The sequence below is a fragment of the Halichoerus grypus genome, chromosome 12 (genome assembly GCF_964656455.1).
Source record: "Halichoerus grypus chromosome 12, mHalGry1.hap1.1, whole genome shotgun sequence".
NCBI lineage: Eukaryota > Metazoa > Chordata > Mammalia > Carnivora > Phocidae > Halichoerus > Halichoerus grypus.
In genome coordinates, this window is record NC_135723.1 from 39,353,488 (window position 1) to 39,379,597 (window position 26,110).

Genomic DNA, 26,110 nt, shown 5'->3' on the forward strand with positions numbered 1-26,110 from the left:
TCTGGAAACAGATGAAGCCTGACTATTTTGACTAAATATAGAGATAATTAGAGTCTAGACTCTATCTGTTGATAGGGCTTAGGGAAGCATAATGAGAATCATCACGCCATAATAGAATAATACGTGAGGCTAAAACAAAACAGAAATTTCACAACCCAGATGAAAAACAACTAATTTTATTGATGTCAGAAATACATTATTAGCTAAGTCTTCTTATGATCTTATGATGTTTGTTTCATGTTGTAACAGCTTCTTAATAGTATAATCAATTATGCCTTTCTGTTTTGCTACTAAAGCCATTTCTTTCTTCCCCATATAGTTTGGTAAAATTATCAAGTGTCAGATAAAATCCTTTTTCTGTAGTTATATAATATGCATTAGAAGAACTCATTCTTTAATGTATAGAGATGAAAGGTCCTTCCTTGCAGGTACTTTTTATTCAAAGCCAGTGAAATATTTTCTATAGCAAAGGCTTTGACTAGTTTGCCTGGTGTCAGGACTAACGACCTACCAATGTGCAGATTGTTACTGAGCAATTCATGTTACCAGAAAACTCCAATATTATTGAATAAAACACACATAAATAAGTGCACGATGCCAATATGTTGCATAGAAAGGAGAAAAGGATGGGCTACAAAATATTGGACCCAGCCCAGCCTCAGGACAGAGAAGCAGATGTAAATGTTAGGATTGTAGCACTCCTGTTCACCTCCAGCAGTGTGGGAAGAAGCGAGAGGACACTACCAATACTAAGACTGTCTTCATGTTATACTCTAAAGTCAGGGTGCAGTCGGGTCTGTAATACCAAACTATGAGCAAATGATACAATTGAATCAGGGGAGCTTCATTAGGGCTAAGCTTGGAAACTGATTAGTAAATGGGGTACACTACAGGTCTGCAAATACCACTGATCGCTACCAGTCCATGGTTAGTTTCTCACCAGTCCCTGGTAAAATGAGAGAGATACAAGATGGCGAGTCTTTCATGAGTTCTTTAGGGGTTTCATTCTGAATTTGTGTCCTTCTGCTCTTTCTTAGTGGAATAGGGTGACAGAAGATGATTTTTTTAAGTTAATGTTCTTTACTTGGCAAGATAAAAAATTAAAAAGGATTATATCAGCCAGCAAAATATTTAAAAGTTTATTTATTTAATATGTGAAATCTGAAACTCTAGGATCCACGAGTATTTAGATACTGCAGAAATGATGATCAGGAAGATAAAAAGTCAAAATAAGCCTTTTAAGCCAAACTCTGGAGCCCCATAATATCAGATTGTTAAGCTACATGCATTGAAAGCAGGAAAAGTTGGAATCTGGAGGCCCTGATTCGATTTAGACCTGCGGACTTAGGCCAGGACAACATGCAAAACACTTCATCAGTGGTATCACACTATCTTATCAGAACAGACTCTGGAGTGCTGTGCCAGGAGTTAATCTTTATTTTGAAGAGACGTGTCTTGGAAGGTACAAGGAAACTAGAAAGAAACTAAATGGCCAGGGTGCCTTGGCCACTCAGGACAGGTGCTTTTTACCAAGTGGTGTAGAAGTCTTTCTATATTTTAGCAACTGGTATGGCCTTATAGTTAGCTAAATGTCACCCTTAGGTATTTACAATGAAGATACATCCCTTAAATACCAGCAGGAAGAATGACTGAGGGCTTTAATAAGCAGGCTTAACATTTAGTATCATCTCCTTTCCCAGATTGTTTTGTAAATTACTCTTTAATGACAAGTCTTACCTGTTTCTAAAGGGAGATCTGGCTTTGATCTAATTTCTGTTCTGGAGGATACCATGGAAGCCAGTTTGATTTTATGATTTTTAGCCCTGTTCTTTGAAAGATTAATCTCACTATGGATCTAAACCTCCAGACTCTGCCTTTTGTAACTTATGAAGAAGGCCAGCTCAGTTTCCCCATTCACCTTCTTCTCTAGGTAGTAACCCTGCTAGGTTTGATCTCATGGTTAATAGTAAATAACCTTTTCAATGAATCTTGTTTTTCTCTATTTTTAGAGGGAAAAAGAAAAGCACTGGGAGAATATGATCTGTCCCAGAGCCATTGGGATATAGCAAGACACTAAAGGGCCCCCAGGGCCCCAAATTCCCAATGTTTATACTGCCTCCAACCAAGATTGTTTGTATATTTAATTCCTTCTCACTTTTCTCAGAACTACTTACCCTGTAGGGTGCATCTCTGAAATTAACTACTATAATTATTCAACTCAAATCCTGAGAAAAATGCCCTTCTCTGCACCAATAGTATAACATTCTAGAAATTGTACTTATAATCTTTAAAAAGGGAGTCAATAATACTTAATTTACAATCAAATCTCAAATGATCTTTTATTGTTCTATGGTTGCTGGGGTGGAAACATTCATAGTCTCTTCAAGGAATTATAATGTAGTTATAATACACTTTAATATCCTCAGATAAAATGTGTTATATCAATGCATTATAATTAAAATGCATTATTAGAGAATCTCTATTTGCTTTTGCTATATTTAACATTTTTAATTTGCAACATATTGCTATCTCTAATTGCTCTTTCTCAGAATTACTGTGTGAGATGAATGAAAATTATACTTGTGTGCATCATCCTTTTTTAATAGGAAAGGAATGAAAATTCAGAAGACTTGTTTAGGTCACGCAAATGAGAGATAAAGATCAGATGTGAGAGACTTCTAGTTCTGGCAATAAGGTAATACTAGAAGACTTAAATAACCCTATACATGCTAGATAGTTTATTCACAAAAAGCAAATGAAGTCCCTAGGTTCCAGAAATAATGGTGGGAACAGAAGACCAGGGGACTAAGGGTAGGAGCTGATGCAGCAACAGAGTGTGGGTGAGAATCAGGTCCTGCTCTTGATAAACTAGAAGCCTAGTCTGAATGTCCAAGAAGGATGGTAGACAAAGACTGTTACGGACTGAATGTTTGTGTTGTTGCCGTCCCCCATTCACATGCTAAAGCCTTAACCTCCAATGTGATGGTATTTGGAGTAGGGGCCTTTGGAGGTATTTACGGTTAGATGAGGTCATGAGGGTGGGGCCTTGGTCTGATGGGATTAATGCCCTTGCAAGAAGAGACATCAAAGAGCTTTCTCTCTTTTTCTGCACTGGGAGGACACAGTAAGAAGGCAGCCATCTGCAAGCCAGGAGAGTCACCACCAGAACCCTACACTGCTGGCACTCTGATCTCCAACTTCCAGCCTCCCCAGCTGTGAGACGATAAATTTGTTTTTTGGGCTACCTGGTCTTGGGCATTTTCTTATGGCAGCCCAGGCAGACTATACAGGTTACAAATGAGGAAGAAAGCTGGAACTGTTTCCCGCATAAAGCTGATGCCCTAAAAGGGCTGTACCTTCAGTAAAAAAGGTAGACCAAGAAATAAATTTGTTTCCTAGAAAAGAAAGATAACAGATACATTTATATATATATATATATATATATATATATATATATATATACACACACACATATATATGTATATTTCTGACTGGGTTCTGTGTAGAGAAATCAAACCAAAAGAGTTATCCCTGATAATTTAATACTCTAGACCTGTGCCTCAAATAAATCTAGGGTTTGAACTTAGCCCTACCCTAGTAGGTTAAACCCTCAACCCCAGATTGAGGAATTAATATAAAAATTGGCCCTAGGGCAAAAATACCCCAACTTACTGCCAAAACCCTAACACTTTGGAAGGGACACTCTCACAATGCAATCCATATGGGGTTCTCATAGAAAAAAATAGTCATGCTAAAAAAGAGAATTTATGATTAAAAAATTACAAAGTACATAAGGAAGGCAATCATGATGAGTGGGACTGAGCAAAAACAGCAGAATTACCACCCCCAAACTGGAGATAACAAAATGACAATCTGAAACAGAATATAAATTAAGTATGTTTAAAATAATTATGATGTGAAAGAATTGAAAGTCCAAGAAGGAACCAAAAAATATGGGGAAAAAATAGCCACATTAGAAAACAGAGAATAGGAAAGAAAAATATAGTAGATAATCTTTTAAACTGATAAATGAAGAGTAGATTAGAGAGTTGAATAACTGCTGAACTAGAAATTCTGAGGATATTAGATAGAATGCGGGCACCATTTGGCTCAGTCTGTTGAGTGTCTGACTCTTGGTTTCAGCTCAGGTCATGATCTCATGGGTTGTGAGATCAAGCCCCATATCGGGCTCAGCACTCAGCAGGGAGTCTACTTGAAGATTCTCTCCCTCTGCACCCCCCTCACAAATAAATAAATGAATCTTTCAAAAAAAAAAAAAAGAATATAGCACTGGAAAATTATAAGATGGAAAAGAAAGCCAATTACGATTTTTAAAATGTGGAAGGTAGAATTAGAAGGTCCCCATTCCCCTCACAGGAGTTCTAGAAGGAAAGAACAGAAAAAATGGGGAAGGAGCACTCATGAGAGGCTATGAGAGTTTTCCAGAAATGACAAAATATGTGAATTCATAAAATCAAGAACCACATGGTTTCCAAGGATGATAAATAAAAAGAAATCTACACCTAAATACATCACAAGGAGGCTGTAGAACCTAAAATCTTAAAAGCAACAATGAACAAAAGACACTTAATCAACAAGTCAAAGCTATTAAACAGAAAACTTGTCAATAGAAAAATTAAAGACCAGAAAACAGTGGAATGATATAATCAAAGTGCTGAGGGAAGGTAACTATCACCTACATTTGTATTCTCAGCTAAATTGCTATTTGAGAATCTCTTTCAGGTGAAGGCTAAAAAGTTTTATCACTCAAAGATCCTTGCTAAAAAGAACTACAAATGATATGCTTCATAAAGAAGGAAATTGAATGCATGAAGAAGGAATGGACAAAGGAAACAATGATGAGCAACCACATTCATAAATAGGCGGATATATCTAAGCATTTTCAATGACAATAACAACAAATTTGAAGATATAGAAACAAAAATACTAGAAAACAATAGAATGTCAAAACTTCAAGTTTAGAGTTAAAGTATTCTAGGAGAGTAAAATATTGATTGAGTTCTGTGAATTGTGTAAGACTATTGAATCACAGACCTGTACCTCTGAAACAAATAATACATTATATGTTAAAAAAAAGAAGAAGATAGTAGGAAGGGAAAAATGAAGGGGGGGAAGTCAGAGGGGGAGACGAACCATGAGAGACTATGGACTCTGAGAAACAAACTGAGGGTTCTAGAGGGAAGGGGGGTGGGGGGGATGGGTTAGCCTGGTGATGGGTATTAGAGGGCACGTTCTGCATGGAGCACTGGGTGTTATACGCAAACAATGAATCATGGAACACTACACCAAAAACTAATGATGTAATGTATGGTGATTAACATAACACAATAAAATTTTTAAAAAAAAGGGCTTTGAAAGATTTAAAGAAGTAATTTTTAATATCAAATTTCTATTACATTTAAATGAAAGAGAAAATAACAGAAATGTAATTACCAAAGAAAAGCCTATCATAGTTAACTAAGACTATAAAATGTTCAGTTCAAGCATATGTTTATGAAATACTACAGCTAAGCTGTAGAGCTTGTACATTAGGGAATCAAAATTAAATCCTAGTTTTTTGTGAAATGAAAAAAAATATTGATTGAGTTTATATATTGTTATGTCAAGAATTCATGTTAAAAGTTTAAAAATATCACTAAAGGAAGAAAAACAGAATGTACAACTTTTAAATGAGGGGCAGTGATGTATAAAGGAAACTATCAATTAAATAGAATACTGAAAATGAGTAAAAGAAACAAAAAGAGTGTGTTAAATAGTGACAAAATCAACCCATATAAATATCCATAATCATAATAAATGTAAATAAACTAATTTTGCCAGCTAAGAGGTAGAATTAGAATGAATTTTTAATCAATTCCATCCATTGCTTATAACAGATACCCTTAAAATACGACATGGAAAAGCTGAAACTGAGAGGATGGAAAAATTATTCCAGGAAAACACTAATTAAAAGAAAGCTGGATAGCTATAACGTATCTAACAAAATAGTCTTTAATTTTAAAATATATATATACTAGGGGAAAAGCACACTATTTAGTGAAAAGGAACAAAATCACCAAGAAGATACAAAGTTCTAAGCTTAAAAATAATGAACCTAAAATAATAAAAACAATCGGCAAATTACAAGTCCATAATCACATTGTAAGACTTTAATACAGTTCTTTTTGTAATTAATGGATTAAGCAAATAAAAAATTGTAAAGATTTATACTATGTTTCAGAAAAATGAACAAGTTTGGTCTAATATGTAGAATCCTATACCTAACGGTCAAAGAACACGCATTCTTTTAAACACATGTACATCATTTACAAAAATTTACCACTTGTTTCCAAAGCAAGTCTTAGCAAACAGTGATTGACTTAGATTCTGTGTCATGTAGAAAATATTCTCAAATCTCAGTGCAATAAAATGAGAAACGAATAGCCAAAAAGATAGTCATCTTTCTCTGTTTAGGAACTTAAAAACATACTTTTAAATAATTCATGGCCCAATGAAGAGATTGTTGTATCAAAACTTGCCGTTCAACTAACAGTCTTTAAATGCATTAATTACATATATTAGGGGAAAAAGCTGAAAATTAAGAGTCTTTGTAATTTTAGAAGTTAGGGGAAAGAACACTTACAAGCTAGCAGGAACTATGGAAAAGAAGAGCTTTTGCCATGTTTTATAAATTTGTGGTGGTGACTTACCCCCAGTCAACAACTAAAAGCACCCCTACACTGCTTAATGGTTAAACAGCCCTGTGGTTAAACAACCTTCAAATACTGGTTCTATTGCTTATTAGTTGTATGGCCCATAGGCACATCATTTGATTTTTGTGGGCCTAGGTCTCTCATCTATAAAATAGGAATCATACCATACAGGGAGCTCTCATCATCTCAGTATTTATTATTCAAGCTTTTATAGAAAAATAAAACATGTCATAATATGAAAATACTGATTAAAGAATTGGCTCAGTCAGTTGAGCTTCCAATTCTTGATTTTGGCTCAGGTCATGATCTTGGAGTCATGGGATCAAGCCCCATGTCAGGCTCCCTGCTCAGCAGGGAGTCTGCTTGTCCCTCTCTCTCTCTTTCTCTCTCTCTTTCTTATCTCTCTCTCTCTCATAATTAAATAAATAAAATCTTAAAAAAAAAAAAAAGAATTGACCTCTTTAATTGACCCCTCCCCACTCAAGTGCCTTGGCTTTTGCCTGTCAATGACTTTGTTGGTCAGACTCTCACCGAATGTCCAAAACTGTCTGCATTTTCGGATAATGGTAATGACCTTTAGGAATATAGTGCAAATGACTGGAAAATGGAAATGTAAACAGTGCAAATGGTGCAGGATGTCATGAAGTCAACAAAAGTGGAGAACTATTTGACTTACACACAAAGCCATTGATAAATATTTGGCAGCATTAAACACATTAGCACTCCATGAAAAGATAATTAACCAGAACAATGACACAATAGGCATCTCAAAGAAGAATAATTCAAATAATTTTACAAAACCAACACTCTTTATGATCATGTTGAAATACAAATGTGAAGTGAAGAATATTGCAATATGTAATCATGTCATTTTCTTGGAAAAAATATACCCCTCTTCATAAAAACCCCATTTGAATTAATCTTTGTTAGTTTTAAGAATTAGTACAAAACTGGAATTATATACATGTTGTTGATGAAAGATAAAATAACTATATGTCATATTGTTAATTTTTAAGAATAATATTCTTTTTTTTTAAAGATTATTTATTTACTTATTTATTTGAGAGAGCGAGAGGGAGGGGCAGAGGGAGAGAGAGAAGCAGCCTCCCTGCTAAGCAGGGAGCTCATTGCAGGGCTCCATCCCAGGGGTTGGGGACCATGACCTGAGCTGAAGGCAGACGCTTAACCGACTGAGCCATCCAGGTGCCCCTGAAGATAATGTTCTGATCACACATTTTCCCCCAACAATTTACCACAAAATGATGGTTTCCATTTCAAGAGGCATCTTTTAACTGGTCCTTTCCTGCACCAATTATATTTTGATAAGAAGGACCTCATGAGCCTACATATGAGGCTATTGTGAACCTTAATTGGGATAATTTATGGAATTACATTGTGTCTGACTCGTACTAAGCATTCTGTAAGTCTTAGCAGTTCACGATCCTGGATCGTGTGCTAAGTTAATGGATCTAAAATTAAAAAAAAACCAAAAAACCCAAAACGCTATGTAAACTCTCAATGGACTTTTCCAATAATGTTTTCCAATATCATCCTTCATAAACTCCAGATCTTGTTCAAAATAATCTCTTCTCCAGCTTCCACACACATCTCTAACACAGTCTATTTTATGTTCTTTTTTTGCCACCCACAAAATCTGCACATCCAGATTCTTCAAGTTTCTGGCTACTATAACTTCTTATAAAAGTTCTTCTCTAGCATAGCAATTAGAAATACTCCCTTCTTATAAAAGTTCTTCTCTAGCACTACAATTAGAAATACTCCCTTCTTTCCCTGTAGTCTGTATTCTCATAGTAAAACTGTGTAACGCTGTGATGGCCCATCCCATTTGTTTTAGAAAAGGGTTATTTACGTGTTGTTTCTCTTACTTGATTGCAATCTCTATTAAGCTTAGGTCTTGTGTTTATCTCATTCCCCTCATAGCACCTTGCATTGTGACTGGCACAGAATATGCCTTCATCCACCCATTCATTCACAAACATTTATGGAACGCCAAAAACAGTCAGTTTTTAATTACTGTGCATTCAATGAGTGAATGAATTCAACACAGAGCAGTGTGTTAAGCAAGTATAATAGGGAGTTTTCTTTTGGCTTGCCTGCAGGATCTCTTCCCAATCTTTTCTAAACTATGATAACATACAGGATCCCGAGTGTGTGCCGTTACAGAGATGCGCTTGAGGGAGTAGCATGTGTTATTCATTACATCACATATAACCTTTTCAAGTTTACAATCAATCTTGCTTGGAAGGCTGGTGTCATTTAAAAAGTACGGCAGTGTGCTGGAAGGAGAGACCATCTGAGCTGGCTACAGTCTGTGAATCCAAATACCCTATTTAAAGGTCCAAACATGAAGAAGGAGGATGTACTAAACACATCATTTTCCTTCCAAGTGATTGAAAAGGGATGGTACATTGAAGCTTTGTTGGGTTTCAATGCATTGATTTTCTCACTACCTATTTTTCTCAGGTTTGTCAGCTATTTAAGAGTCTATTTCAAGTTGCCTGCAGACTCCTTTTCTCATGTTTCTTAAAACTATTTGTGATTAAATCACCCCACATTGTCTTCCAAGCTCTAATGATTCTCTTCCTGCGAAACCTGTTTTTTTTTTTTTTTCCTTTACTTTATTCTGTTTCTCACATCTCTATTTTCCAATACATTGCTTGCTTTCGGTATCCTGATCAATGTTTCCGTTTCTTGATTCTCCGTCTGTTGTTATATTTGTTCACCTATCTATTCATCCGGTGCACTGTTACGGGGCTCCTTCCAGTGTCAAACTGTGCTCTGGTCAGAGACAAGACCCCTACCTACGTTTAGAGAGAATGCAGTCTAACGTGGGGTGGGAGACCAGGGAATGTAATGTCACAGGACAGAATGAGCAAGCACAGGATACCCGCATGCATATATCATGTAGGCATTGCTATCAAAATGCTGAAGAAGTACCTTAATTATGGGGCAAAACTGATGGCTAAGGATTCTTGGAAGACATTAGTGTCAAACTGGGATTTCAAGTCAGCAATGGGGGAAAAGAGGAATTTCTGGTGTACCAAATACAATAGCAAAGGCAGCAGGGTGCTAATTACAAAGATGCCTGATTGAGGGCAGTATTTCTCAGTGTTGTCTATGGACAAAGTGCATCAGAATCATCTAGAATGTTTTAAAAATCACAGATATGTGGACTTCACCTCCAAATCTATTGAGCTATCTGTCTTTAGCAAGCACCTCAGATTATTTCTAGGCATTGCAAAGCTTTCTAACTCCAGAGATAAGACAGCATGGGTAGATTACAGGTATATTGACTTGACTGACATAAATGAAGAAGGAATGTAAGGAAAAGGGCAGCCGGTAATGCCCCCAACAATTATTAATATTATTTTATATCTTATATGGTTTGCATTTGGGATGTGGTTGTTAAAATTTTGGTGGATCAACTAAGTGTCAGACATGGTGTTAAGTATTCTCCGAATGGAATCAAATTTATTCCTTAAAACAATTAATCCATTTTTTATGTCTCTACACCTGGGCTGCTGAGTACTGTTAGAGAAACCCATACAACCACACAGATTGGTTTCACCCCTAGTGTGTTGTCTTCACCCTCATTTAAACCCTCAACATTGCCTGAGCACTCTATATTTCTCTAGCCATCTCTCATCATCGTTTTAAAATGCAAATTAGGTCTGGATGGGGACTGAGGGTCTACATTTCTAGCATGTTTTCAGGGAATACTGATGCTATTGTCCTAGATCTCAGGTTGGCAGGATTAACTAGAGGAGAGAATGGCTGGGAGACTGTGTGCAGATACCGTTATTCTATAGGGAGGGCAGAAAGAAGTCCTTCTCTCAGTGTAGGATTCGAGCTTATCTACTAAAAATTAGGACAGAAGTAGTGTAGTGGGAGACTCGAGGGGAATGGAGAGAGTTTGTAATAGTTGTAGTAAAGAATGAAAAAGTTGGGACGCCTGGGTGGCTCAATTGGCTAAGCCTCTGCCTTTGATCCCAGGGTCCTGGGAGTGAGTCCCGCATCGGCTCCTTACTCAGCAGGGAGCCTGCTTCTCCCTCTGCCTGCCGCTTCCCCTGCTTGTGTGCCCTCTCTCTCTGTCAAATAAATAAAATCTTAAAAAAAACAAGAATGAAAAAAGTTTTAGAAGCTCAGCTCAAAAAAAGAAGTCCATCCCTTTCTGCCTCTTCAGGTGCTTGGCTTTATCAAATTTCCCTGTCTTCTCTAACTGTAAACCCTCTCTTTCTATTGGTTCCTCTCAATAACATGTAAACATGTTTTAGTCTCTTCCATTCTAAATCAACAACAATCAAACCACTTTTTTGGAACTGTGCCATGACCTCTTGTCCCCAGGCAGTGAACGCCTTATGTTCTTTTCCTCTACAAAGCTAAAAATCTTCAAAGACTTTCTTATATTCTGTTTTTATTTTGCTCCCATTCATTTATCAACCCACTTTTTATTTAAAACATTTTCTTCAACCCACTTTTTAAAGATATTAGCTGACCCCCCAAACCCAGTCTCCCCATTTTCCATGGAAATAACACCCCAATATTTAGCTGGGCACTGGACTGCCTAGATAAAGACTCTATTTTTCAGCTTCCCTTGCAGTTCGGTGTGTCCATGTCTCTAGATTCTGATTGATGGGATGGGAAGTGATTTGTGTATCTTTGAAGAAATTATCCCAGAGTAAGGGGGTATGCCCTTCCTGTTTTTTTTATCTCCTTCCTGTGGTAGAATGTGGATGAAATAATTCAAACACTGGCAGCCAACTTGGATCATGAGAAGAATTCAGGAATGGAAGCCACACTTGCCATGGGAATTGCAACAATGGAATGCCATTCCAGATTGAACTGGCAATCCCCAGATATCTTGGACTTGAATAAGAAATACACTTCTGTCTTACGGAAGCCAATGCTTCCAGCATGTAGCCACGGCTCACAGCCTCTGCCTTAAGTATTGCTGGGCCTAAGGCCACTATAGACTCTAGGCTCTTATTTTCTGCTCTGCATATTCACCCTGACCAATCTCATCTGCTCATTTCAGTTAGCATCTACATACTGAGGACTTTCATACTGAAATCTCCTAGATATCTCTCTTGAGCTTCAGACCCATATGTGCAACAGCCAATTGAATAACTGGAATGCATATACTGTTAACATCACATGATTATCCTATGCAATTTTTTTCATTATTTCTGCCCACCCCTCCCCCAAAAGTTTTTGTTTGCCTTCCTGTGTTTACTATCTGTGTGAATAGCACTAGTATCCACATAGTTGTAAGAGCTAGAAATTTCACCTTCTTCACAATTCCCCCCATTCCCTTGGTGTTTCCATCTAATCGATCATTACACTTAGTTTCTTCATTTTAATATCTCTCATATACATTCACTTTTCTTCACCTCCACTGCTATTTTCTAGTTGAGGCCACCACTATTTCTTGCCTATATTGGTTTCTCTATGGAGTCGTGCTCCCTCCCAGTCCTTTCTCCACATATTTTATTTTTATTTATTTATTTTTTTTAAAGATTTTATTTATTTATTTGACAGAGAGAGACACAGCGAGAGAGGGAACACAAGCAGGGGGAGTGGGAGAGGGAGAAGCAGGCTTCCCGCGCAGCAGGGAGCCCGACGCGGGGCTCGATCCCAGGACCCTGGGATCATGACCTGAGCCGAAGGCAGACGCTTAACGACTGAGGCACCCAGGTGCCCCTCTCCAGATATTTTAAAAGACACATCCAATCATGACACTTCTTTGCTTAGACTCTTCAGGGGTTCCCTTTTGTTTTGGGATGGAAGCCAAATGCCTTTGTGGGACCCACTAGACCCTTCATGTATATCCCTGCCTTCCCTCTTCCAACTCATGGCTCACCATTCCTCTCTACCTCTAAGCTACTGTATAGGTATAGGGAACTGATGGTAGTTTCCCCAAATTCATATGTTCTTCCCTGCACTGATCTCTACCTGTACTGAAATGTCCTGCTTTCTTATCTGGCTGACCATATAGTCCCTAAACTTCCCTGAGTATAGGGAACTATGTCTTGATCACCATTTGCACACAAAGGATATAGCACATAGTCTAGGATATAGTCAACAGTACAACAAATATTATTGCCTACCTACTATGTTCCAAATGTCGTGGAACTTACAACATGGTGGACTCAGTATTTACTGAATGAAAATAGGATCTTAATGATTTCATATATGGGCTCAGAGAAGTTTAATAATTCTTCAAGCATCCCAGTAAAAAATGTAACTAAGACTATATTTGATCTAGGTTTGCTGGTTCCAAACTCATGTTCTTCTCACATTAACATGTACCACTTCTACACAAAGACTCTTTGTGAAGGGACTCACCTAATACTTTCAAATGTTTTCTAGTTTATCATGGCTTTCCTGGCTTTTCTAATTAGTTTGTGGTTTCTAACTAGCTTATAAAACAGCAGTCTCAAATTGTGTTCATCTGAAAGCAAAACAGTTGGTCAATTAAACCAATTTAGTAAAAAAGAAATAAACAATTGAATTTCTTGGAGGAACACCAGTTTTCTTTTTAAGTAATTAGTTTTGCATCAATGTAGGCATAGTCTTACACTCCAGAATGTTTTTTTCCTCTTTCCATTTGGACTTGGAATTTGAAAGTGACCTTTCTTGTGCTTTGCTTCCCCAAATTACACAAAAGATTAATTATAGGGAGACAGGTGCCTATAGGAGCCAGGTAAGTAAAGCAAGTGAGTAGGGATGAACGTTGTATAATAAATACAATGGCATGCACATGATGATAAACGTATGTTGTGGTAATTTTGAAAAGAAATGCAAGACTATAGGGGTGGCAGGAAGAGATGATTGTGGAAATGGTTGGCCAAAAAAGAAGAAATAAAGACCAGATTCTGGGGAAGAGAATAGAGGCAATAAAAGAATTCAGTGGAGTCTTAGAGACTGCTTTTTCTGGGAGAAAACCCTCTTGGGGTGACCAAGGGACTATGGCAACCATCTTGAACTGGAGCCTGAGGCTGAATAAATTAATTCTGTAAGGAATTTCCTCTACAGGTTGAGGGGAAGCAAAGAAATAGGTAGAAAAATCCAGTATTTACTGGATTTTCGTCAGTGGAATGAGTCATGAAAGAAGCTCATTCCCACACCTCCATGCAAGCTGTTTTCCCCAGAGTCACACATTTGGTGGTGGCCAGTCAACATGTGGGAGGAAGAACAATGCCCTCAGACCAAGAAGCCATCATTGTCCCTTAGCACAGGGGCTGAGGGCTGGATGAAACCTAAATGCTTCCCAGAGGTTTACTTTACATAGAGGCAAGGCCCCAGAAATCTGGAAGCTAAAATGAAATATCTCCATGCCATAAAAAAAAAAAAAAAAAACAAATCACTATCTTTTTTCTTTTAGCCTAATAGTGTTTGGTTTTCTGATACTTTCAGCTGAAAATTGAAAATTTCTTAAACTTATGAAAAGTTGTTCTATCTTACTCAAAACAAATTAAAATGGAAAGAGATACCATTTTGCATCTATTAGATCAAAAGATCCAACATTCAGTACCATACCGTGATGGATAAACTGAAAAAGTAGGCACCCTCAAACATTTCTGATGAAATATAAGTTGGTTATAATGTTTTTGAAGGGCAATGTGGACTATTTAATACAATTAAAAATGTATGGACTTTTGCCCCAGAAGACCCGTATCTAGAAATTTGTTCTTAAAATGGACTTAACCATGTGAAAAGCAACATATATATGAAGTTAGTCATAACAGTACTGTTTGTAACAAAACAAAAAAGAATCAACGTAAATGACCATCAAGAGGTTAAATGAAGGATGATACATCCATATAGTGGCATACTATAAAGATGTTAAAAAAGAGATTCAGGAATGTTTATTTTGATGTGTAATATTTCTGATACATGTTGTTTTGTTAACCAATTAATTTTATACTATCACTTGCATAAAAAGAGAATGAGACAGAATATATATTCATATATATGTAAATCTCTGGAAGGCCATGCAGCAAACTAATGAGTCATTAAATATTTGGGAAGCAGGCTTGGGAATTTAGCAGATGGGCAACAAGTTTGAAAAGCAGATGTTTTTTAGTGAATAACCCTTTATTCTTTTCATTTTGGAGTCCTAGAAATATTTTACTTATTCAAAAATTCAATACATTTATTTAAAAGAAAATAATAGAGTCCTAGCTTATTCATCAGAACTAAGCACGTGTGTAGGGATTCTGGCACTGAAGTTTTGACGATGTATATTGACCTATCTGGCTTCTTCCACCTTCTAGAATTTCTGGTCTATTGCAGTTCTAAAGATCAGGACTGCAGTGCTCAAAAGAGATATTCCATGATTAAGGTGGCCCCTACAGGACAAATTGAGAATTTTTTGTTACTTTGTTCCCCCTTTAAAGGCAGAAGAGTTTAGGACAGATGGTCTGGGATTGTGACCCTGGGTTTCCCTTTGCTGTGACTAGAAATTAAAGTTTTCATAATTACTGATGTAAACTCTGCATACAAATCCATTCTATAGAGAGCAGTTTGGGATGTCAGTGTGCTAAAGAAGGAAATATACCTGATGCTGATGCTCTCCCTGTCATTTAGACCTTTGTAACTAGTCAAAGATCCCCTAACTTCTCCAAGCAAGCCCTAGTTTACTCACTTGTAAAATGCAGATATTACCACCCTTGTAAACGTGGTGCTCACTAAAGCTTTTGCTTTAAAACTCAGAGAAACAATAACTCCATGATATTCAACCCCTAAGGCAATCCCAGGTCCTCCAAACTCACTTGAACATGAAGTGAGCAGCTGAAGACCACAATCCAACAAGACCACTTCAAACAAAGAAAAATCGCCTAGGGAAAAGAACCAGAATGGCCAGATTATAAAGGAACTCTAAAACATAGTATGGTGATGTTCTAGTCACCACTGTTGTGTTCCCCATTTTCTGCATTTCCAGTGGAGTTCTTATCATTAATTACATTGTTCTTTATCAGTGAATAGCTGGTGTATTGATGGAGGGTGACTAATGTTATGATTTGCTAGAAACTGCCATAATATTTTATTTATAGTAAATATAATATTTACTATAAATTCCTGTAATTGTGAGGATTCAAGCCTAGATCTGACCAAGAAAGCGTATCACCTAGATACCCCAGATTTGAAGTAATAAAGACTTGGTTGCACCCTTCCAGAAAGGGGATGACAGATTTTTAATGTTCTCTGTAGACATGAGCATTTCTTAAGATGTATATATGGAAAAAAGGATTAGTGTCTGGATGCTGGGTACCCATTGCGGTATTCATACATTTTCTTTTATGTTATACAACTCTAATTTTCCTCAAGGAAATCCTAACCCTAATTAATCCCTAAACCTTTACCCCAACCCTCAATCCACATAGCGTGGGTAAAGTTGACCCCCAATCTGGCTCAAGAAGAGAGATGTGACTCAGACCCGGACTATCAGAACACTATAATCCTTACACTCAATAATGTAAACATAAAATTCAATTTGAGTCAATGGAGGATCTGGTTCGGTAGTTTTTGCTAACCTTGGAGCTGTAAAGTTTTTTTTTTTTTTTTTGCATTTTTATTTTTTATTTTTTATTTTTTTAATTTTTTTATTGTTATGTTAATCCCCATACATTACATCATTAGTTTTAGATATAGTGTTCCATGATTCATTGTTTGTGCATAACACCCAGTGCTCCATGCAGAACGTGCCCTCCTCAATACCCATCACTAGGCTAACCCATCCTCCCAACCCCCTCCCCTCTAGAACCCTCAGTTTGTTTTTCAGAGTCCATTGTCTCTCATGGTTCTTCTGGAGCTGTAAAGTTTTAAGACTGAAACTGCCAGGGATCATCACATGAAAGAAGCCTATCTAAGACAGAAATGAAGCTTGGGGGAGAGAGAGAGAGATCTTGAACTCTAAGAAGTTCATGTCTAGTTATATGAATAATAAATTTCTTTTTTTCGTTTCAGTCACTATGAGTTGGGTTTTCTAACACTCGCAAGTGAAAAAAATCTCAACTTAATCCACTGGGTCTTCAATAAATGAAAAGATGCTTAACTTCACTTAAAATATGGAAAATAAAAATAAAACTGCACTGACATATCAGTTTTCAACTATCAGATTTGCAAATATCTGATATCTTGATAGCTCATTATATTGAACAACTTTGAGGAACTAGTAATTGTCATACTTTGCCGGTGAAAGTGTGAAGGTGGTATAATCATATGGCAGGGAATTTGGAAATGTTTATCACAATTACAAATGCATTTACCTTTTAGGTCTACAATTTCACTTCTACAGCATGTAAAATGAGGAAACATTTATTCATTAAAGCATTGTTTGTAACACCAAACATAACAATCTAAATATCCATTAATAAGGGTCTGGATAAATGAAGAATTAGGTACATCCATACAGGGGAATATATGAAGCAGTAAAAAAGAATGAGGAATTTCTTTTTGTGCTAATGTGAACATATCTTTAATATTTGTTAAGAGAAAAAATTTTAAGTGCAGATATTTATATCAAATGTTTGTTTAAAAATGAGGGGGAGAAAAGAAGTATCTTTTCATAGTTGCTTGTATATGTATGAATATTTCAGAAAAGATAGAAGAGAAACTGAGAGGACTAGCTATCCATGGAGTGGGGCAGTGGAACATGATATTTAGAGGATAGATTCAGAGGGAGATTTTTTTTCACTGTATACCTTTTATTTTATTGTATTTAAAAATCTTTGGAACTATATAAACTCTTCACAAATATCTTCAACATATATTTTTTAAAAAGAAAGATACAATAACAACAAAGTGGGGTTCTGGAATTCTAAGTTATATCCGGAATGCCAGCGCCAGAGTATCAGCCACATAAATTGAACGAGCAGGCTTTCTTCCATCTTCTAGAACCTTAGCTTTAAAGAGATGTGTGTTGCGCAGCTGAAAAAAAGATATCCCGTGGCAATGGTGGCACCTACAGGACACATTGAGAATCTTCCATTTGGTTCTTTTTCTTTTTTTCTGAGAGTTGGCTGTAGGGCACGATAGGGGTGGTGATTGGTTTTCCGCTGGAGTCCCTGAACAAAAGCATTTTGCTAATCTCTGTAGATTTACTGCCATGTACACCTGGATACAAATACTGTCCCTATCACTTACTGTCTGCAGCTTTAGGCAAAGGCACTGATATCTTCTCAAATCCATGGTTTCTTCCCTTGTACAATGTAGGTAATACTATCTACCTTATCGTATTGGTGCCTACTAATATTATATGTGAATTGTGTTCCTGATGTAATATCAACACTGCCCCCACCAATGGCCTGTGATTGCTCAATGCTTGAGGGGAACCCGGAACTCCTCTGAAACTCCATCAATAGGAAGCAAGATGCTTCATAAACACAGCAGCCAGAAGGGGCTCTTGAGGGTGCCTTCCTGCTAGGGAGTGGGAAAGAGGGAGATAAAGGGGTAGACTAGCAGAGAGAAAGCAAGCAAGGCTCCAGGACATTGTTTGAACCCATGGATCCAGGCATACTAGAAGCTCTGAATTTGTCCCTGACTTTTCAGTTGTAAAGTCAACAAATCCCTTTTTCTAAAGCCAGATTGAGGGTTTTTTTGTTTGCTTTTATTTTTTTGCCCCTAATCATTTCTAATCCTGCAAATTAAGAGTTTCTCAACTTCACTCATAATAAAGATATGAATTAAAAATGAGATAGTATTTTCCACCCATTGACAAAAAATAAAACTAAAATCAATCACCCACTATGTTGGTCAAGTTGAGGGGAAATATTTTATTTTACTGGGAAGAGTGTGAATCTAACAATCCCTAAAGAAGGCAAATTAGACATATTTGCTTAATTGCAAATACTTGTATCCCTTGACCTAGCAATTATGCTTTTGCGTAATTTGTCCCACAGATATATATCCACACGTGCAAAATGAAGCATGGACAAGGTCATTCAGTGCAGCAGTGTTTGGAAATGCAAACAATTAAGAATCAACCTAAATGGTCATCATTCATGGAGAACTGATTTCATTCACATAGTGGAGAACTCTAAATCCATTAAAAGGAGTAAGTTTTTTTTAAGAACTTATAATGAAAATCTCTCCATAATATATAGCTGTTTAGAAAAAAAAAAGGAACAGAAGAACATGAATAGCCAGCTGGAAATAGGATTAAAAAGGGATGAGGGAAAGGAACCTGCGTTAATATTTAGTTGCATGTGCATTACAACCTCTGGAAATATAGACGAAAAATGAATTACCATGGTAACATCTATGAGGCGAAAACTGGTAGACAAGGGACAAGAATGGAGGGAGATTTTTTTCTAAGAAGACTTTTTTACACATTTTAATTTTTGAAACCTATAACTATATAAGCTATTCAAAAATGAAATACATAAAATGTCAGCGGAAGAGTCCTAACTTGTTGGAATTATGGAACTCTAAATCCATGAGTGTGTGTGTGTGTGTGGGGGGGGATTCTTTAGATTGAATTTTATGTAGACTGAACTCCATCTTATAGAATTTCTGATCCTTTCCAGTCTTGAGAGATCAGGCTGCAGAACTAGAAAGAAACATCCTGTGGTTATAGCGGCACCTACAGGATAAACAGAATATTTCAACTTGTTTGTCCTCTGGGGCAGAGGAATGGGAAAGAACATGAGAGGAGTTTAGCAGAGTATAGGTGAGGAATGGTGATTTTTCCCATTAGAGTTGCTAGATATTGTGAATATAATTTTCATATAAACATTTTGGAAGCTTAGGCCTTAGAGCTAAACGATGTTGGTTACCAATAATAGCTTTGTCACTATTACTCCTCATCTGTGTGGCTTTAGGTGAAGGAACTTAGTATTTCTGAGCCATGGGTCTACTCTTGTAAAATGTGAACTGTGCTATCTAAGTTGCAGGTTAATGCCTCACAGAGTTTTAAGAGACTTATCTTGCTAGAGAAACCTCAAATCTGGCAAACAATATCCTGTGATTATTCAACACTTAAGGTAATCCTAAACCTCCCATGTCCTTTCCAACATGAAGAGAGCTGCTAAAGAGAGGTAGCCTGCAGGAAGGGCCACCTCCTCCTCCATAGCAACCGGCTCATAGGAACTGTGGAAGGTACAGTACAAAGGTGATCCTTCCAGAGAACTGACCAGAACAGCCAGGTCACATTACCTCTAGGTCAGGGATACCTTGCTCTTCCTTTCCTGTGGGTCACTTGAAGTGCCACGGACCAGAGACCACTTTATGCCATTTCCCATTCTCCTCCTTGCCAAATGGATGTTTTGTTGTATTTATCCTGTTGTTTTTGTGTTTTTTGTTGTTTTTTTTCTGACCCTTCATATATGTATTACGGTTATGCTGGAACCATAGTTTGCTGGGCTAGGAGGAGTCCCACCTGACCAAGGAGACTGCATATCACCCAGAAATCTTAAACTTGGGGTAATGGCTAGATAAGTCACTGTGTCTCCTTCTGGGAAGGGGATGAGTACAGTTAATTATGGCTCCATTACAATTATGGCATGGGTGTTTTCTAAAGGACATGTGTGAATAATGCATGTGTGTGGATATTGTGGTGTTAGAGGAGTGGATTACAGCACAAAACGTGCTGTTCACCAGCCAGTGCTTATTCATCCTTCTCCATGTAACGTCACTTTGATCTTTTACCTGACAGCCAGACATCCATCTAGTTTGGGGATTTTGACTCCATCATATGACTCAGGCCTGGAAAACCAGAGCCCTGAATCTCCCATCCAATGCAAGTCAACGAGAATCAGGGCAGAGACTGTTTGAAGATGGGGCCAAGATGGAAGGAAGCTGGACCAAGAGAGTGAGCCAGCCAAAGAATGAGAATGAGTGAGAGAGAGAGAGCACGCTCAGTAACGAGAAATCACAGGCCTTGGTGATATCTAAACCTTTGAATTAAGGCCCATTGGAAATTCTACATCTACTTCCAGATTTTATTTTTAAAGATTTTATTTATTTATTTGAGAGAGAGGGAACATGAGTGGGGAGGAGAGGGAGAAGCAGGCTCCCCACCGAGCAGGGAGCCTGACGTGGGGCTCCATCCCAGGACCCTGGGATCATGACCTGAGCTGAAGGCAGACGCTTAATGAACTGAGCCACCCAGGCACCCCTACTTCCAGACTTTTTAGTCATGAGAAAACAAATATCTTCTTGCTTATGCCATGGAGTTGGGCTTTCTGTCACTTGTAATCAAAAGGATTCTAACTCATTCAAATGGCTCTTCAGCCAAAAAATGCTCAAATTCACTTATAATAAGAAAAATAAAAAATAAAACTGAGATACCTTTTTTTTTTCCAATCTCAGATTGATTGACAAAAACCCAAAACATACTGTGTTGGCCAAGCTGTGGGGAAATAGACCATTTCATATACGGCTGGCAGTAGAATAAGCTGGTTACAAGCCCCGTGAAGGGCAATTTGGAAAGACCTATAAATATTGCAAATGCATGCATGTCTCCTCAAATACTATCAGGTATTTCACATGTATGTAAAATGAACTATATACAAGGCTACTTATTTTAGCACTGTTTTTAATAGCAAAGAAATCAACTTACATGTTTATCATTGGAGAACTGAGTCGATAAAATTCGGTGCATCCATACAATGGGAATACTTTGAAGCTATAAAAAACAAGAGGGAGAGAAATTTTTAGGTACTGATACACAAAGATTTCCAAGATACAGTATTAAACAGAATAATGAAGATAGAGGAAAATGTTAGAGTACATATACTATCACACAAAATAAGAGAAGGTAGTTTTAAAAAACCAGAGAGGGAGACAAACCATAAGAGACTCGTAATCTCAGGAAACAAACTGAGGGTTGCTGGAGTGGTGGGGGGTGGGAGGGCTGGGGTGGCTGGGTGATGGACATTGGGGAGGGTATGTGCTATGGTGAGGGCTGTGAATTGTGTAAGACTGATGAATCATAGACCTGTACCCCTGAAACAAATAATACATTATATGTTAATAAAAAATAAATAAAATATTTTCTTATATATGACTAAAACATACCTGGAAGAACGAAAGAAACTAAAAATGTTGGTAACCTTTGGCATGGACTTAGTGAAATGGAAATTTTTTTCACTATGTTCTTTTTGTACTTTTCATTTTTTTTTTTTAATCACAGAAATGCATTACCTATTCAAAAATTAAATGAGTTAATTAAAAATTGAAAATGCCCTAACTAGTACCCAGGAGCTACAGAACAATAAAAACAGGTTATGGATGCTGTCGCTGAACTGCATAAATTGTAGTCAGCCTGTTGCTTCTTCTAGAATTTCTGGTCTAGGGGGCGCCTGGGTGGCTCAGTCGGTTAAGCGACTGCCTTCGGCTCAGGTCATGATCCCAGGGTCCTGGGATCGAGTCCCACATCGGGCTCCCTGCTCTGCGGGGAGCCTGCTTCTCCCTCTCCCACTCCCCCTGCTTGTGTCCCCTCTCTCGCTGTGTCTCTCTGTCAAATAAATAATAAAAATAAAATCTTAAAAAAAAAAAAAAAAAAAAAAAAAAAAAAAAAAAAGAATTTCTGGTCTATTGCAGCCCTGAAAGATCTGTGCTGTAAAGCTGGAAATAGATGTTCTAGGATGAGGGTGACACCTGCAGGACAAAGTGAGAATTTTCTGTTGGTTTTTTTGTTTTGTTTTGTGTTTTTCCTTTTATCAGTTTACTTTGGCAGAGAAATTTAGTAGGACATGGAGGAGAGGCAGTGAGTATGAATTTCCCACTAGAATTGTTAGATATGAAAGTTTTGCTAATAAAATATAGATATTGCAAACAGACTTTTTATGTGAGGTACACAGGGAAGGATGTGGGATAGAGGGGTCAAAGTAGACTCCTCTTTACAAATATTGGCTTTATCACTCCCCAGCTGTATGGCTTTAGACAGAGCCACTTCACATTTCTGAGCTGTACAACCTACAGGAATGAAGTAAGGATAATAATGCTTACCTTACAGGATTGTTGCCTCCTAACATTTTAATGGAGATTCACAACCAGAGAAATCTTAACCCAACAAAAAGTAGCCTGCAATTGTTTGATCTCTGAGGTTATTCCAGGCCTCCAAACATACTTCTTCAGGAAATGAGATGCTAAACAGATGCAACCCATAAAGAAGCTCCTCCCCGGAGATCCCCACCTCAAATGGGCCCATGAAAGATAAAGAGAAGAGAGAGACTTCCAGAGTGGTCACACTCTACGACTAATGAGCTCATTTCACCTCAGAGTCAGAGGTCTTGGTAAGTGTTCAAGGTCAGAGACCACGGTGGGCTGTTCCCAGTCCTCCTCTTTTCCAAATGGAAGGTTTTATTTCAATTGTCACTGTCTCTCCCTTTAAAGGTATAATGTGACTTATGGTTTTCATTTAATCATAGTTTGCTGGACTATTAGAAGCCACATTAGGACTCGACTAAGAAGAATACTTGTCACCTGGAGATTCTGGATTGGAGCAATAACTATTTTATTTATGAGCTTAAGGTTGTTTATCCCATCCCCTTCTGGCGTGTGGATGAACACAGTTTTTATTGTGAATAGTAGCTGCATGATATTGATATGGCCATCTTTGAAGATATATGCATGGGTAGGAGGGTGTGTGGTCCTGTGACTCAGGCCTGGACAAATGGAAGAGCACAGCCCCCTGCCCCCGGTGATGGCCCAAGGATAGGCATGTGATACAAGTGAAGTCAGTAAGAATCAGGCTTAGGTCTTTGTGCTGGACTTGAGCTGTGAGGATAAAAGCCTGGTGCTGCCTGGGGCCATTACAAGAGGGGCGACCATCGGAGAATACAGCCAAGCAAAGGGAAAGTGGAGAGAGGCAGAGTAAAACAGAGACAGGGAGACAGAGAGAGGGGGGAAAGCCAGACCTGATAACATCCTTCGAGTCACTGGATCAAGGTGTGTCTCTGTCTCTAGATACAATCACTGACTTTTCTTTAATGTGAATCTTATTTCTTCTCTGTTGCTTAAACCAGATTAAGCTGAGTTTTCTACTACTTGTAATTGAATGAGTTCTTATTAACTTATACAAAAAAATGTTATGCCCCCTTATAAAAAAAGAGAAATACATAAGAACACTACATAGAGATATCATTTTTCACCTATTGTATTGCCAAAAATCCAAACACTTGATAACACATGTTTGGACAAGCTGTGGAGTCAAAAGCATTCACATACAGGACTGGATCACATATAAATTGCTACAATCCTTAAGTGGGGAGGCTTGGAAATTCTATAAAAATTACAAGTGCACTCACTCTTTGACCCAGAAAGACCACTTTTATGAATTTAGTGTATAATATACTTGTACCAGAGAAAGACCAATGTTCGGATTGTCCTTTATTTGCTTCCCCACCTCATTTCCATTTTCAGTCCTTTTCTGCCTTGCTGTTTAGTGATACCTCACTGAGTGTATCACACAGGGTCCTCCACCCTCTGACTAGGCTTTAGGTGGAGTTCATGTAATGGAGGGATGGGACATCAGCCAGGAGATTGAGAGGGAGAAGAAGACAGGTCAAGATTTTTATTCCACAGACTCCTGCCTTGACAAGAGTTGATTCTAGAAGAGATTTTGTTTCTCTATCCCCATAGCTAATGTCAAATGGCGACTTCCATAGCTACAGCCATCCACAGACTCTGATGACACCAATTCTTCCCCATTGTCCCTCAAGGCCAAATGCTGGTAACAGATTTCTCCTGCAGCTAATCCCTTTTTTTTTTTTCTGCTCCCTTAACCCTGCTTATCTGTGATAGTTAGTTTTATGTTTGGGGATGAAATTAACATTTAATCAGTAGACTGAGTGAAGCAGATTGCCCTCCACAACGTGGGTGAGACTCATCCAACCGGCTGAAGGCTGGAGTAGAACAAAAGGCCAATTCTCTGCCCCTGGTAAGAGAGAATTCTCCTCCTGATGGTCTTCAAACTGGAAGATCATCTCTTCCTGATGTTACAGAAGCTTCAGATGCATATTGGAGCATTGGATCTGCGGATTTTGGATTTGTCAGCCTCCATAATCATGTGAGCCAATTCCTTATAATAAATCTCTTAGATAGATAGATAGATAGATAGATAGATAGATAGATAGATAGATAGATAAATAGATACAAGCTATTGATTCTGTTTCTCTGGAGAACCTTAACTAATGTACCATCTGTCTTAAAATATTTCCTTCATTAAATTCTCTTCAGTTAAACCCTTGAATATGTCATTTTTGTCCTGTGGGGGCCTTGACTGATGCATTAACTGGTATCAAGAATGGCCCACAGAAATAAACCCTCCAAATGGATTCTGTTGCCCATATCTTTGATAAGCCAACAGATATCCTCTGCCAGAGGAAGTAGTATGCTAGTAATCCATGATATGTGACAATGTCATAATTACTCTTGCCAGCCCCAGGTGACACAGTTTTCTTCCCTTTCACTTCAAACCCAGAGATGCTAAACCACCTGTGGATTTTAGCTCCTCTGGTCTTCACCGTCCTTGTTGGCTTCCCTCAATCTTACCCATCCCTCTGTAAATAATAACTTCATTATACTCTCTTCAGTTAAACTCTCTGGAAAACATCCTGTCTCCTGCAGGACTCTAACCGGTGCAATGACTAACATTAAAGGATTATTCACTAAAGCTCCATGTGCAACAGGCATTCGGGGGACATGCCCAGGAGCACTGGTTTGGGGACAGAGTGACTGTATTTGGCTCCACCACTCAGTTTTGTGACCAGAGGCAAGTTATTTATTCTCTCTCTTTCTCAGATCACCCATCTGTAAAATGGAAATAACAACCGAATGTAATGAGTTGTAGGGAGGATATGTAATATCACTTATGCACATCTGTAAGTGCAGGGTGAGTGCTAAGTGTGGTAAGTAGAATTTCTAAAAGATAGGAGATCACTGGGGTGGGTCTGAGCCAATCCCATGACTCCTTAAAAGCAGAGAGCTTTCTCCTGCTGGTGGCAGAAAGGGAAGTCAGAAAGATTCCAAGCTTTGAGAAGAACTTGGTGTTGTGCCCTTATTGGTTGGAGAGGGGGGGGACTGTGGGAGGGGACGGATGCTCCTTGGGGGATCAGGGAGGGGCTCCTGGCTGCCAGTGGGCAAAGAAACAGAAACTTTGGTTCCACAACCTCCAAAACTGAAATCTGCCCACACCCTGAATGAACCTGGAAATGGAGCCACCAGTAAGAGTTCAACTGAGCCAACAACTTAACTTTCTCCTTGTTGGTCCCTGAGCAGAGAGCCCAGCCAAACTCCTCAGGACTTCTGATATATAGAACGTGAGATAATAAATGGGGTTGTTGAAGCCACTAAGTTTGTGATAACTTGTTATGGCAGCAATAGAAAAATAATACAGATCACTATTTTTATTATTATTAAGCAGTTAT

The 26,110-nt window shown here is 38.0% G+C and overlaps 1 long non-coding RNA gene across 1 annotated transcript in view; it reads right to left on the minus strand.

Moving 5' to 3' along the window:
* Positions 1-26,110, minus strand: part of LOC118550532 (uncharacterized) — a 101,903-nt gene that overhangs the window by 32,102 nt on the left and 43,691 nt on the right. The window contains exon 3 of the long non-coding RNA XR_013442990.1: positions 21,298-21,363. This is a non-coding gene — a long non-coding RNA (uncharacterized LOC118550532). The remainder of the gene's footprint in view (positions 1-21,297; positions 21,364-26,110) is intronic.